At 40.7% G+C, this 14109-nt stretch overlaps 1 long non-coding RNA gene across 2 annotated transcripts in view; it reads left to right on the top strand.

Annotated features, from left to right (window-relative positions):
• Nucleotides 1-14109, top strand: part of LOC122459044 — a 58420-nt gene that overhangs the window by 37917 nt on the left and 6394 nt on the right. For both annotated transcript variants that reach the window (XR_006279475.1, XR_006279476.1), the window contains exon 3: nt 13819-14097. This is a non-coding gene — a long non-coding RNA (uncharacterized LOC122459044). The remainder of the gene's footprint in view (nt 1-13818; nt 14098-14109) is intronic.

Genomic DNA, 14109 nt, shown 5'->3' with positions numbered 1-14109 from the left:
TGGATTTTCTACACTCTATTCCTAATTTTACAAGACAACAAATACTGTCTCCTTTGACAAATCTGGCTCGAAGGAGCCAATCCTGCAAGGTACTGAGTGTCACATTTTTCCATATACAAAGTGCAACTATATATTTTCAGTCAGAATTATTTTATTTCATATCAAGAGAACAAGGAAGAACAAAACTAAGGTCTCTCATGAGCCTGATCCAAAGCCCATTGAAGTCAATGGAAATTTTTCTCCTGACTTCAGTATTCTGTGGATCAGGACACACATGACTTGATTTTCATTTACTCTCAGTTACCTTTTCACTGCCTTAACAAGAGTGCAAATATGTATGCCCACTGGCAGGGTCATATAAAGGGGCCCTAGTGAAAATGACAATCAGACTCACTGTGTCTCTTCTATAGCAGACCATTGAAGTCTGACTCTTATTACAACTGCTGCCAGTAACCTGGCAAATTCTGTTGGTACCTTGGCAACTATGGATTTATTAACAATGGCAACCATTATATTACTGCTATGTCTTAATTGCAAACTCTTCAGGACAAAGACATCTCTTTGTTACATGTTGTACATTGCACAGCACCATGAGTAGGATTGACAGGTGCCCAGTTTTTGACTGGTATGTGCTGTCAAAAAGGGGACCTGGCAGTGTCTGATCAGAGGTACTGACTGGACACTAAAAGTCCAGTTACCACGGGCGGGTGCGGGGGGAGGCGCTGGCTGGGTCATCAATCTGTGCCGAACCCTACTCAGCCGGGGCTGCTTCCTACCTGCATCTTGTGGGCAGGCAGGCAGGCAGCAGCTTCAGAGGAAGGGTGGGGGGTGGTGGAGGGAAGGAGGTGGAGAGGATCCAGTTATGAGGAAGGGTGAGGGGGAAGAGCAGTGAGCGATGTGGGGTGGGGTGAGAAGGGTGAGTGGAGGCAGGCCTGGAAGAAGAATCAGAGCAGGGGGGAGGCTTTGGGGGAAGAGGTGGGGCAGGGGCTGGATCTCAAGGGAAGAGGCAGAGCAGGGGGGACTTGGGGAGGGAGAGGTGGGGCAGGGGTGGGGCAGGGGCATCCAGTTGTCAGCAATTAGAAAGTTGGCAATCCTAACCATGAGGCTGGGGCTTTTAGACACTACTGCAAATCAGCTACTAAATATCATAATAATTAATAAATAATGTTGCTATAGTTGTGAAAAATGCTAGATTGACTGCTTAGAAAAGTTAAAGGCCTCCTTCTGGGTGGGAACCAAAGCTCATTGGAGTCAGTGGAAAGACTCCCTCTAACTTCAATCATTTTTGGATTGGGCGCATCATCCACAGAAGAGATGGTATTAGTACAAGCTCCCCCACTCTTCTCTGTCAGTTTCCTCGACCTCGACCTGGAGCGATTGTCTGCTAAGGTGAGAGAGCAGCTCAGCTTCCACACCTGTTCAGTCCCGAATCTCTCTGTTGAGACTGCCAACAAGTCTGCCAATGAGTGCCAGTTATAACAGTGGATTTCCTGTCCACCATGAAGTGGCCAAGGCCATTCATTTATTTCACAATCAGGTGGTAACAATTTGATTGGGCTTGAACCTGTAATCTAGATTGAAAGGTTCTTTGTCCTACTACTAGTCTCCTGAATCATGGAAGCTCCCACCCCTCTGAAGTATATTCAGTGTAAAATAATCAACTTATATTTATGGTGAGTGCACACTTAGAAAACTTATGTTAAATAAATGTGGAAGTCGGAGGAATTAATTCATTTATTGTATAGTCTTAGCAGAGAAATGAGAACTGCACAAAGTGAAATATTTCAGTTTCCCTGGCTGGACATCCCTTGGGGAAGGCTGTGTTTTTACATAGTGTAGCCTTTAAACAATGGTTCTAAATTCCATTCAGCGATACACTCAACTCTGGTTCATTCATCTGATCTTAGAGATGCCAAGTTTTCAGCTAAATATTTTGATTCTTGCAAGTACATTGGTGTCACCCTTTGAGAGCTGATCAGTCTCCTGGACTGTGGTTCAAACTCTGCCTGTCTAGTTTTTAAGCACTAGCTCTCTGTTTATATGACCATAATATCTAAGGACCTCAACCATTAATTAATGTTACCCTCACAACAGAGCTGTGAGGGAAGTAGTGTCCTCATTTTGCAACTGAGGTATTGAGCCACAGGGAAGTTTATACAGAAATCTGTGGCTGACCCAGGAACTGAACCAAGATCTCTTGAGTTAAAGTTATTATATGCCACAGCCATTAGATTCAGGGCCATATAGTGCTGCAAAGAGGGCATCAAAGAAGTGAGACCATAGCTCTGTCCATCTTTATGCACCAGCCACTAGCAATTAGGAGAGAGTAAGGTGAACCCTATAAAGGGATGTAATGGCAAGCACACAGCTTCTGCATGCCTGTGAATGCCAGGAGGTGGTCCCTGAGGCAAAATGCCAACAGCTTTCTCTCTCTAGAGCTGGGCACGGCCCACAAGTCCAACAGTTTTCACTGGGACTATAACCGTGTCAACATTCCCCTACTACAAGTTAAAGGAAACCTGAGAGAAAGACATGGCCAAAAATTATAACCTGAGCTTTCCAGGTAATAGCATTGTAGTGTAAGTAGTACCTCAGATTAATCCAGTTCCTTGTGTAGGATGTTGTGCACATTGAAAATGTGCCTTGGAAAATCAGTTCTTGTGGGGGAGGGGGTGGAAAAAGATGATGTAGAAAATTGAAGGCAAGGAAGTAAAGCCCTCTTTGAGGTCCTCTTGTAATGAGAAGAGAAAAATGATCTCATATTGACTTTTTTCAAGTTTAACTTTACCAGTTTACCAATGTTTCTCTCAGAAGGTTTCCATCTAGTTTTTTGAAAAATGTCAAAATCTATTTCCAAGATTTGTCATGAGAGTACCTATTCTTCCCCTTCTATTCACTAAAAAGTGGTTCTGATGGATACCAAAAAAGGGGGGAAACCCCTGTAATCTTTAGTGAGATGGTAGAAATTAATTATTCAGCAGCTTTGTATGTACATGATTTTGAGTTCTAACAGCCAGCAATTAGTTTAAATAGTAGTACCACAAAGGGAAGCATAACTGAGTTAACATTTACTTTTATTACTCACTGGTCTCAAATTGCCCACATACATTTGACGTGTTGTACTTTTAATTTGTAAGAAACAATTGGATTATTTTCCATTTATACATAAACACTCTGATATGGGAAAAACATTCCTGTGAGTCTGATTGTCATTTGCACTAGGGCCCCTTTATATGATATGGGAAAAACATTCCTGTTCAAGACAGCATTTAAGCACATACTTAAAGCTCATGTTAAGTCCCATCGAATTCATATTTAAAGTTAAGCAGGACACGATGGTGCAAGAAGCTCAGAGCGTGGAGGGACTGCTACTTCCCAGTTCCTTCAGGGCCACATAATTCCCTAAAGGGAGCAGGGATGAGGTGAGGGAATACCTCTGGTCACGTCTATACACAAGTTAACTATGTGCTTCATTGCCATCTTGAAGAGGCATGAATTTAACAGTGTGCTTAAGTACTTTCCTGAATTGTGGATCTATTTGAATTTGTGTGTCAGAAGTTTTATGCTATGGTAATGAGTAAAATAACAACAACAACAAAAACAATCTGCATGACTCTGTATTATGCCTTTGCAATAACACTGTTGCGTGCTCTTGGAGATTTTATCGTGAGTTTTGTAACTAGAGCTGACTGAAAATTTGGAATTTCCACCCTGTGGCATGTTCCAATATTTCAACATTTGTTTTGTCCTCAATTGGGACAACAAGTTGAAATATTGAAATTTATCATGGAATGAGTAGTTTCAAAAAATGTTGACTTGGAAGTGTTGACATTCCTGAATCAAAATATTTCACTTCTGTTTGTTGAACAAGATCAAAATGGTTTGTTTTGGGTTAGTTTGGCACAAAACTGCATCTGCCTGTGGTGTGGGTGCCTCATGGAAGCAGTAGTTTTGGCACCTTTTGCCACCATTATTCCTTTAAGGTTGGGCTTCTTAGCAGGACTTCATCTCCCATGATGCACCCACAGAAATGTGACTCCCATGAGAGAGCATGTGGCACAATCAGAGGAAAAACTATGGTGCATCATGGGAGATGTAGTCCAGGGAAAAATGAGGGTATGAGATACCTGAACTACAATTCTCATGAAGCACCAGAGAATCTTGAAAATAATAATTTCAGGTCAACAACCTAAAATGTTTCAGTTTGAGTGGAACTCACCCAAAATGAAATATTTCATCACAATTTTCTACCAGGAAAATTGAAAAAATTCAGCAAAATCAAAAATTTCCATTTTCCTTTGAAAAAAATCATTGGAGACTGTGATAGATGAAGGGGGATAGCTCCCTTTTATGGCCACCCAGCCAGCCAGTTAACTATAAAAGCCCTGATAGGAGCTGTTCTCTACTTTACCTATAAAGGATTAATAAGCCCACAGGTAAAAGGAAAGGAGTGGGCACCTGACCAAAAGAGCCAATGGGACAGCTAGAACTTTTTTAAATTGGGAAAAAACTTCCCTTTGTCTGTGTGTTGTGGTTCTCCAGGAAAGAGGGGAACAGGTAGCAGTTATGCTGTGAGAAGCTGAAAGCCAGATATGAAAAACTATCAGATCATACCTAAAGATTGCTTATCTGAAACCCCAAATATGTAAGAAAATTAGGGAATGTCTAGAAAGATGCAATTATGTTTATTTCTTTTATTTTGTAAGGCTTGTTGACTCCTCTGTGTTAACCCCAAATGCTTTTTGTTTTGCTTGTAACCTTTAAACTGGACCTTAAGACGATTATTCTTGATGTTTAAATTTTGTAAATGGGTTTTTTAAATCTAGCAAAAGCCTAAGTTCCAGATGTATTTTCTTTCTTTTTGTTTTTCATAAAATTTACCTTTTTTAATAACAGGATTGGATTTTTGCTGTCCTAAGAGGTTTTTGCATATATTGTTTAATTAGCTGGTGGCAACAGCTGATTTCCTTTGTTTTTCTTTCTCAGCTCTTCCCCGGATGAGGGGGTGAAAGGGCTTGAGGGTACCCTACAGGAAGGAATTCCCAAGTGCCTTTCCGGTTTCAAAGGGTTTTTTTGCATTTGGGTGGTGGCAGCATCTACCCATCCAAGGTCAGAGTAACCTTGGAAGTTTAATACAAGCCTGGAGTGGCTAGTATTAATTTTTAGAATCCTTGTGGGCCCCCACCTTCTGCACTAGAAGTGCCAGAGTGGAGAATCAGCCTTGACGTGCTCCCAGACAGAATAGACCTAGAAAGAACAACATTCCATCACCAGATCGATTAGTGCAGGGACAGTCTTTTTCATTCTGTTTTTGTACAGTGCCAAGTACAATGGGGTCGGGGTCCATGATTAGGGTTCATAGGTGCTATGGTAATACAAATAACAACAATAATAATTAATTCCTGGGTTATTCTACCAAGGTCTTATAGATTTACCCTGATTTCAGTCATTACAAATCAGCCACTGATGTAGCTGAACCAATGTAGCACAGACAGGGTAAACTGCTATAAGGCATGATTTGTACTACTGCAGCTTGAAACTGGAGTACACTGCACTGCTTCAAATCTTGGCTGACCTTATCCACACTAGAAGTTTGCACTGGTGACTTTTCAGCAATGGCCGATAATCATCCCAGTCAACAAGGCCTAAGACTGACAACCAGGATACCAATTGTAGTGGTTGATTTTGTGTTATGGACACATTTGCTGGGAATTAGACTGAGACCTTATAACCTCACCTCACTGTGGACTTGATCAACCATCACATGACTTCATCTCATTATTTATGCAGTGCCTAAAAATGTGCTAGTACTTCATATAGGACACAGAGTAAGACCCATGTCCCAAAGAGCTTACCATCTAAATAAAGGCAAGACACAACAACTGAAAATGAAAAACAATCAGCTAGGTAGGGGGAAGAAAGACAAGGTTATGGAGTGTCTTTCAATTATTACTGTGCTGCACTAAATTCAAATCAGTAACCTTAGAGGTGAAAAGCTCTATATCCCATTAATTACTTTGAATCGTCCATTTCCCAGTAACAATTCCCCATTGGTTTTGTTTCCTATTATTTTAAAACATTTTCTGGCAACTTTATTTTTCTTGTTATTGTTGATTTTTTTTATTTTTCTTCCTTCTAGTTTTACTGGCTCACTACAACTTTTTTTGTACATAGAGAAATTGCATCCTCTGGCTAAGAGCTAAATTTTTGCTTTAGCTCTCTTCCACTAGACAACGCTAATAAAACCTCTCTTGAAAACAATGAGCTAAACCTATTGTGAAATGGTCAGGTGGAAAGAAACCAAGCAGGGCTGTGCCAGAGAAAAGTTGAAAAAATAACTGTGAATGGCAGAGGGCAAAAAGTGATGTAAATTAATGAAAGGTTGATCACCCTGAAACTGAAGCCCAGACTCATCATTCATTCCATATCAGTGCTGCAAGCTCCAATGTAATAAAACAGGGTTTTAAATAGTCTAGTTTTTACATGTTTATGCATTTGTGATGCTTGTTGACTCAGTTTTTGAAAGCAACCCTCTGGCAACATCAGCAGACAGTGAGACCAAGAATCGAATAGGCATGGAGACCCTGGCTCTGGTGGTCCTCTGTCTGCCCTGTTACAAGGGAGGAACATAGGCGGGTCATTCTAGAAAGCATATACTACTGCTGCCTATACTGTACTTTTACTTCAGTCTCCGGGGCTGTGAAGCTTGTGACTTACAAAAATATTCACTGTTAAAAAAGTTCCTCTGAGGCGTTTAAAACCAGACACTGATGTTTATGGTGACATCACTCATTGAATTCAGTGTCTTCTTTTAATTACCAAGTCAGTCTGTGTAGCAACCTGTTAAATGTGTGCTTGTAATGTTATTTTTCTTAGATCCATAAAATCATAACTTTTCTCTCTCTTTAGCGCTGTCAGGGTGACATCTTGTCAGTTTTTATTGTAACACCATTACCAATATTTTTAACTCACAGTGTGAGGGGTTTAGAGGAAACCTGCATTTGAGTAATGTCTCAAGCTTAAGCATTTTGTTTAGACAGGACAGGCATATTATTAAACCAGGCAGCAGCTCAAGTGGAACGATGCATGATAAATATTTGGCTACACATCTTGATTAGCTGATGACAACTGAGCAAATTCGTGAATGTGAATGTGAGGTGGGATAGATGGTTCATGCTGATTTGGTGACTGAAGGCCTGATCCACTGACTTCAGTGGGCTTTGGATCATATCCTGTGCTTCCAGAAGAGATTTATATAGCCCTTTGGCTGAGCATCTGTGGAAGGGAAGAGGAACTTGAATTTATCCCCATGTGTACCGAGGACCAGGCTGTAATGCCCCTTGCATTCTGTTCTCCTAAGAAAAATGCAAAATCACTTGAAATTATTGTGGACAAACTCCCTACTTTTGGAGTACAGCTATTCTTGTGTCATTTGTACAGTATGACCAAACTGGCATCCTGCTTCCCAAATTGGCAGGGGTCTGGCCAGGGGGTCTGCACACAATTTGAATCTATTGGCCCCAAATCTTCATGGGATGATGCAGTGGGTCACACCTGCAACTGGTCTCATGACCACGAGTGTTGGCCTCAGCCTGGCTATATGGGAGCATCAGGTCCTATTGCAACAGTGGGGGAAGATTCTCTTCCATGAAAGGTTTTCCTCCTTTCCCCCCCCCCCCCCCCGCTGCTGGTAATGGCTTATCTTAAGTGATCACTCTCCTTACAGTGTGTATGATAAACCCATTGTTTCATGTTCTCTGTGGGTGTATATAAATCTCTCCTCTGTTTTTTCCACCAAATGCATCCAATGAAGTAAGCTGTAGCTCACGAAAGCTTATGCTCTAATAAATTTGTTAGTCTCTAAGATGCCACAAGTACTCCTTTTCTTTTTGCGAATACAGACTAACACGGCTGCTACTCTGAAATCTGTTCCCCTGAACAGAATTCTTGTACTTGGCTTTTCATATAGGAGCCAATATTTAGCCCCATATCAGTGATGGAAGAGTGGCATTCCATGGCTGGCTAGACTTAAACAAACCACCAAGAATCCACATCAGTCAAAACTGACTAATGTTTCAAGATACTTTTGAAAATCAAACACATCACACTGTGATTCAAATGTTTCCGCATAGTTATCTTACAAGCAATAAGATGAAGCAGCTCACTTTATAGATCTTCTTGTGTAGTGATGGAAAGAATTCAATGCAATGCATGACACCAGGCATTAGCGAGAGAATGGTGTCTTGTGGAGATGGTCCACTCTAATTTGGGGGCAAAGAGGTGCCAGTTCTGCATTTTCCTTTGCCAGTAGATCTAAGAAACTGGCATTAGCCCTAAATAAATCACGTTTGTGTTTTCCTGACCAAACATATTGTGCCATGATATTGCCAATGTATCTGTATGAGTGTGTTTGATAGATACTTATCACAATGTGTGGAATAGGGGGATAAAAAACCCTTCCCTTCTCCTCCTCCTCCTCCTCAGGCAAGGGACAATTGCAGTCTCTGAGCTCAGGAGAGTGGAGGAATAATTTCCCCGTGTACATCCTGGAGGCTCAAATTGTCCCCAAAAGGGCTGGGAGGACGCTGAGGCCAGGGGCTCACCTTGGCTGCATTAGATGATGGAGCCAGTCTGTGGCAGAGAGGGAACAGGTAGCACTATTTTAAATGCAGCCTGTGCTCTCATTCTGTGTATTAGGACACTCTGGAAAGAGAGAATGCAGTCTGAGATCTCCATGGGGCATGCCTCCCAAACCCTCCTCAGAGAGGTGGCTAAATGCCACCCTCTAGCCCATGTTCTGTACTTGTTTTACAACCTTCTTAAAGACTTTAGTCCCTGAGTAAATTTCTGCTTCAGCAAACAAGATTTTGGTAGCATTCAGTAGATTTTCTGACACTGCTGAATGGTAATTGAAGTTGAGATGAATTCACATAGGAGTATGGCTATTATACCTTCTGGCTCTGCTTCCATCTGTTCCCAGTGTAAAATGTAAAGGACATGTTATGAAAAAGCAGCAGCAAATACAACTACCTATTATAGTCTGGCTATCGCTTACTGTTTACATTGATAAAGTATATAGAGACTGGGATTCGTTTGTGATTAGATTGAGGCTGTAATTCAGTCAAGGATTTTGCTTTCAGTGTGAGCCATATTATAACCCACACCTTTGTATGGAGGCTGAGAGTCAAGATTGAATTACAGCTTTACTATCCAATTACGTTGCATGTATTGTCATTTATAATGTAAAAGGACAGCTTTGAAGTAAAATAAAATAAAATAAGTTAAAATGGCATCACTTGTGGAGAACCAGAATATTTATCTGTTTGTCATCTCATAAATACTTTTTTCGTTAGCCTCTGGCTTCAGAGGAAAACTACGTCAGTGTGCAAGCTAAAGCGAGAATTGATGAAAGAATTGAAAAGACAAGAGTCCAAATCCTGCAAAGTTACTTACATGTATAAGTATGTGCAAGACTGGACTCGAGGTCTGTTATAAGGACTTCCCTGGATTTCATTGGGAACTGGACTGGTTTATGGCACCATACTGACAGTCTTTTAATATTACAAAAATATTACATAATTAAAACACATACACCTATAAGTTCTTGGAATGTATTGGTGTCAATCTTTTGTTTCAGAAGGTAGAAGAAGTAACCATGGGGCAGCCATTGTGATCTTGCTTCAGATTAACAGGGAGGAATTGGTAGGAAATCTGAAGGTTGAAGGCAATTTAGCTGAAAGTGATCGTGAAAAGACAGACTTCATGAATCTAAGGAAAGGAAGGAGTGAGAGCAGCTCAATAAGGACAATTCTTCAAAAAAGCAGACTGGTAAATAAGATTCCATAGGAAGAAAATCCAAGGGAAAAAGGAGTTCTGGAAAATTGGCCGTTTCTTAAGGGGACAATATTAAAGGTGCAACAGCAAACAATCTAGATGCAAAGGAAAGATAGAAGGAATAGTAGGAGGCCAATATAGCTCCATCAGAAGCTGTTTACTGACCTGAAAATCAAAGAAGATTCTTAGAAAAAGTGGAAAAGGGCAAATTGCTGAGGCTGATTTCAAAAGAACAGCACAAGTAGGGACTAAATCAGAAAAGCTAAGGCCCAAAACAAGTTCCATCTAGCAAGGGACATAAAAGGCAATAAAAGAGATTTATAAATACTGTGACAGGGTTGGGCCAGGTGGCTATAGGATAGTAATCGAAGGCAGATATATTAGCCCCAAGTTAAGCAGGTCCCTTTCCCCTGGATAACGTAACAGGGGCAGTTCCAGAACAATCAGGAACTTGTGGGAGCCAATTAAGGCCGACAGGTTAATTAGGACACCTGGAGTCAATTAAGTAGCTGCTAGAATCAATGAAGGCAGGCTAATCAGGACACCTGATTTAAAAAGGACCTCACTTCAGTCAGTGAGGGCCGCGCAAGGAGCTGAGAGTGAGAGGGCGTGCTGCTGGAGGACTGAGGAGTACAAATGCTATCTGGCATTAGGAGGAAGGTCCTGTGGTGAGGATACAGAAGGTGTTGGGAGGAGGCCATGGGGAAGTAGCACAGGGAGTTGTAGCTGTCACACAGGTGTTACATGAAACACTGTAGACAAAAGTGGCCAAACTGAGGGCTACTGTGAATCTCTGAGGCGAGCAAATCCGCCAATAGGTGCAGGACTCACAAAGGCAGAGGAGGAACTTTGTCACAATACATTAGGAGGAAGAGGAAGGAAAATGTAGATCCTCTATTTACCGGCACAGGAGAACTAATAACAGATGACATCAAAAAGGCTGAGGTGTTTAATACCTATTTTGTTTCAGTCTTCACTAAAAAGGTAAACTGAGGTAAGACGCTTAACACAATTAATATTAATATCAAAGGGGAAGGAATGCAACCCAAAATAAGGAAAAAACAGGTTAAACATTATTTAGGTAAGTTAGATGTATTTAAGTTGGCAGGGCCTGAAAAAATTCATTCTAGGATACTTAAGGAACTCGCTGACGCAATCTTGGAAATGTTCATGATTATCTTTGAGAACTCCTGGAGGACTGGTGAGGTCCCAGAGGACTGGAGAAGGACAAACAGAACACACATCTTTAAAAAGGGGAACAGAGAGGACCCATGGAATTATAGACCAGTCACCCTATCTTCAATACCTAGAAAGATACTGGAACAAATTATTAAACAATCAATTTGTAGTGGATTATAGAGATATAAGTATATATATATATATATAGCCAACATGGATTTGTCAAGAACAAATCATGCCAAACCAATTTAATTTCCTTCTTTGACCTAATGGATAGGGGGGGAAGTTGTAGACAGTGATATATTTTCATTTTAGTAAGACTTTTGACACAGTCCCACATGACAATCTCATAAGCAAACTAGAGAAATGTGATCCAGAAGAAACTATGATAGGGTGAGTGCAAAACTGGCTGAAAGACCATATTCAAAGAGTAGTTATCAATGGTTCACTCAAACCGGGGGAATATATTTAGTGGGATCCTACAGTACAAGTACAAAGTACTAGGAAGAAAAAAATCAAATGCCACAATTACAAAATAGGGAATAACTGGCTAGAGTGGAAAAGGATTTGGGAGATATAATGGCTGACAAACTGAATCTGAATCAACAATATGATAGAGTTGTGAAAAAAGCTAATATCATTCTGGGGTGTATTAACAAAAGTGCTGTATGTAAGACCCTGGAGCTATAAGTCCCACTGTATTTGGTACTGGTGAGGCTTCAGCTGGAGAACTGTGTCCAATTGTGGACACCGCACTTTAAGAACAATATGGACAGATTAGAGAGAGTCCAGAGGAGAGAAACAAAAATAGTTAAAGGTTTGTAAAATCTGACCCATGTTGAAAGTTAAAAACACTGTTTAGTCTTGAGCAGTGGTTCTCGACTCTGGTCCACCGCTTGTTCAGGGAAAGTCCCTGGCGCACTCGGCTGGTTTTTTTACCTGCCACATTCGCAGGTTCGGCCGATCGCCACTCCCACTGGCCGTGGTTCGCTGCTCCAGGCCAATGGGGGCTACAGGAAGCGGCCCGGGCTGAGGGATGTGGTGGCCGCCCTTCCCGCAGCCCCTATTGGCCAGGAGCGGTGAACCACGGCCAGTGGGAGCCGCGATCGGCCGAACCTGCGAATGTGGCAGGTAAACAAACTGGCCCGGTGCACCAGGGGCTTTTCCTGAGCAAGCAAGCAAGAGTTGAGAACCACTGGTCTTGAGCAAAGAAGACTGAGGGGGGACCCAGTAGCAGTCTTCAAATATATCATGGACTGTAGCTCACGAAAGCTTATGCTCAAATAAATTTGTTAGTTTCTAAGGTGCCACAAGCACTCCTTTTTTTTTTGCGAATACAGACTGACATGGCTGCTACTCTGAAACCTGTTATAAAGAGGACAGTGATCAGTTATTCTCATGTACATTGAAGGTATGACAAGAAGGTATGGGCTTAATCTGAAGCAAGGGAAGTTAGGTTAGATATTAGGAAAAACTTTCTAACTATAAGGATAGTTAATCACTGGAATAGACTTCCAAGGGAGATTGTGGAATCCCTGTAATCAGAGGTTTTTAAGAACATGTTAGACAAACACATGTCTGGGATGATTGGTCCTGCCTTTGCACAGGGGGGCTGGACTAGATGAACTCTCAAGGTCTCTTCCAGCCCTATGTTTCTATGATTCCATGATTAATATATTTTTCTATCACATTAATATACGTTCCATTAAAATAGTGTGACAAATTAATTTTAGACTCCAGGACAGCTGAGATACCAGCATGAATTATCAAATCTGTGTAGCTAAAATATTTTCAGTAATTGATGAAACTCAATGTTTCATCCATGTAAATTGATGTTTCATTGACCTATGGACATAGAACACAGTATACACCCAAAGAAGTCTAATCTAACACACACACACACACATTTGTGGATGTGTGTGGATGTGTATTTTATATGTGAAAGTGGTTGCAGCTATTATATTTAAGTTTGAGTTGCAATTCCCATTCTACTTAGTTATTCCAGTTAGTCATGGCTTTGTCAAACAAACTACTTTTCTAATAAAATATTTCATGCTTGGTTTCAGTACAGAGGTAATATTTTTATAAACTCCAGATATTTTATCTGATTCAACCATTTTTAAAATTACTTCATTTTTCATGAAAGACAATGTGGGTGAGGTAATATTTTTATTGGACCAACTTCTAAGTTTCATCTTCATTTTCATAAAATGATTAGAGAATGGAGAAAAACTTTCATATGAAGATTGAAAAGATTGAGATTATTTACCTTAAAAAAATACAAATAAAAGGAGACATGATCAAACATATATAAAATAACGGATGGTATAAATAAAGTAGATTGGGCAGTTCTCCCAGTATCATAACACAAGAACAATGGGACATTCAATGAAATTAAAGGGTTATACATTCAAAACTGATAAAAGGAAATACTTTTTAACATGATGGGTAATTGAACTGTGGAATTCATTGCCACAGGAAGCTGTTGAAACCAAAAACTTAGTTAAATTAATAAAAGAACTGGGCATTTGTATGGATACATTTTGGAAGAGATATTAAACCTCATGGTTCAGGGCTTAAAACAATGTCTAACTAGCAGGGATTGGGAGACTTCTTACATCTTCCTCTGAAGCATCTGCAAACAGGATAATGGACTAGATGAACTACAGGTCTAAAGCCATATGGCAATTCCCATGTTCCTATGGAAAAATACACTTTTCTCCAAGTATTATGATTAGAGATTTTGTCTTTGGATATTTCAGAAACAAATGGTGTTAGAAACACCAAACTTATTTTGTTTTGTAGCTTCACGGGGCTATAATGGGAGTTGGATTGCATGCCTGTGCCTATGCAATGGCATAGGAGGGAGTAAGGGATCCTTGTGTATCGCTGCATAAAACGTGAATCTTGAATGCACCTGCTTTCTCCTGTACTCAGCAGCTGGGTAAGGAGTGGATTGTGATGGGCTGAGCCTTGACTCCAGCTCTATTTGCATGCCAGCTCAGATGAGACATTGCCTGAGGTGTCATAATTTGCTGCTGGTATAGAAAATCCTTCCCTGCAAGCAAGGAAAGAATTGTGATGGTAAGTCATGAT

This window comes from Dermochelys coriacea, chromosome 2 (genome assembly GCF_009764565.3).
Source record: "Dermochelys coriacea isolate rDerCor1 chromosome 2, rDerCor1.pri.v4, whole genome shotgun sequence".
NCBI classification, from domain to species: domain Eukaryota; kingdom Metazoa; phylum Chordata; order Testudines; family Dermochelyidae; genus Dermochelys; species Dermochelys coriacea.
Note: the sequence above shows the minus strand (reverse complement) of the source record. Positions and strands in the feature narration are given on the sequence as shown.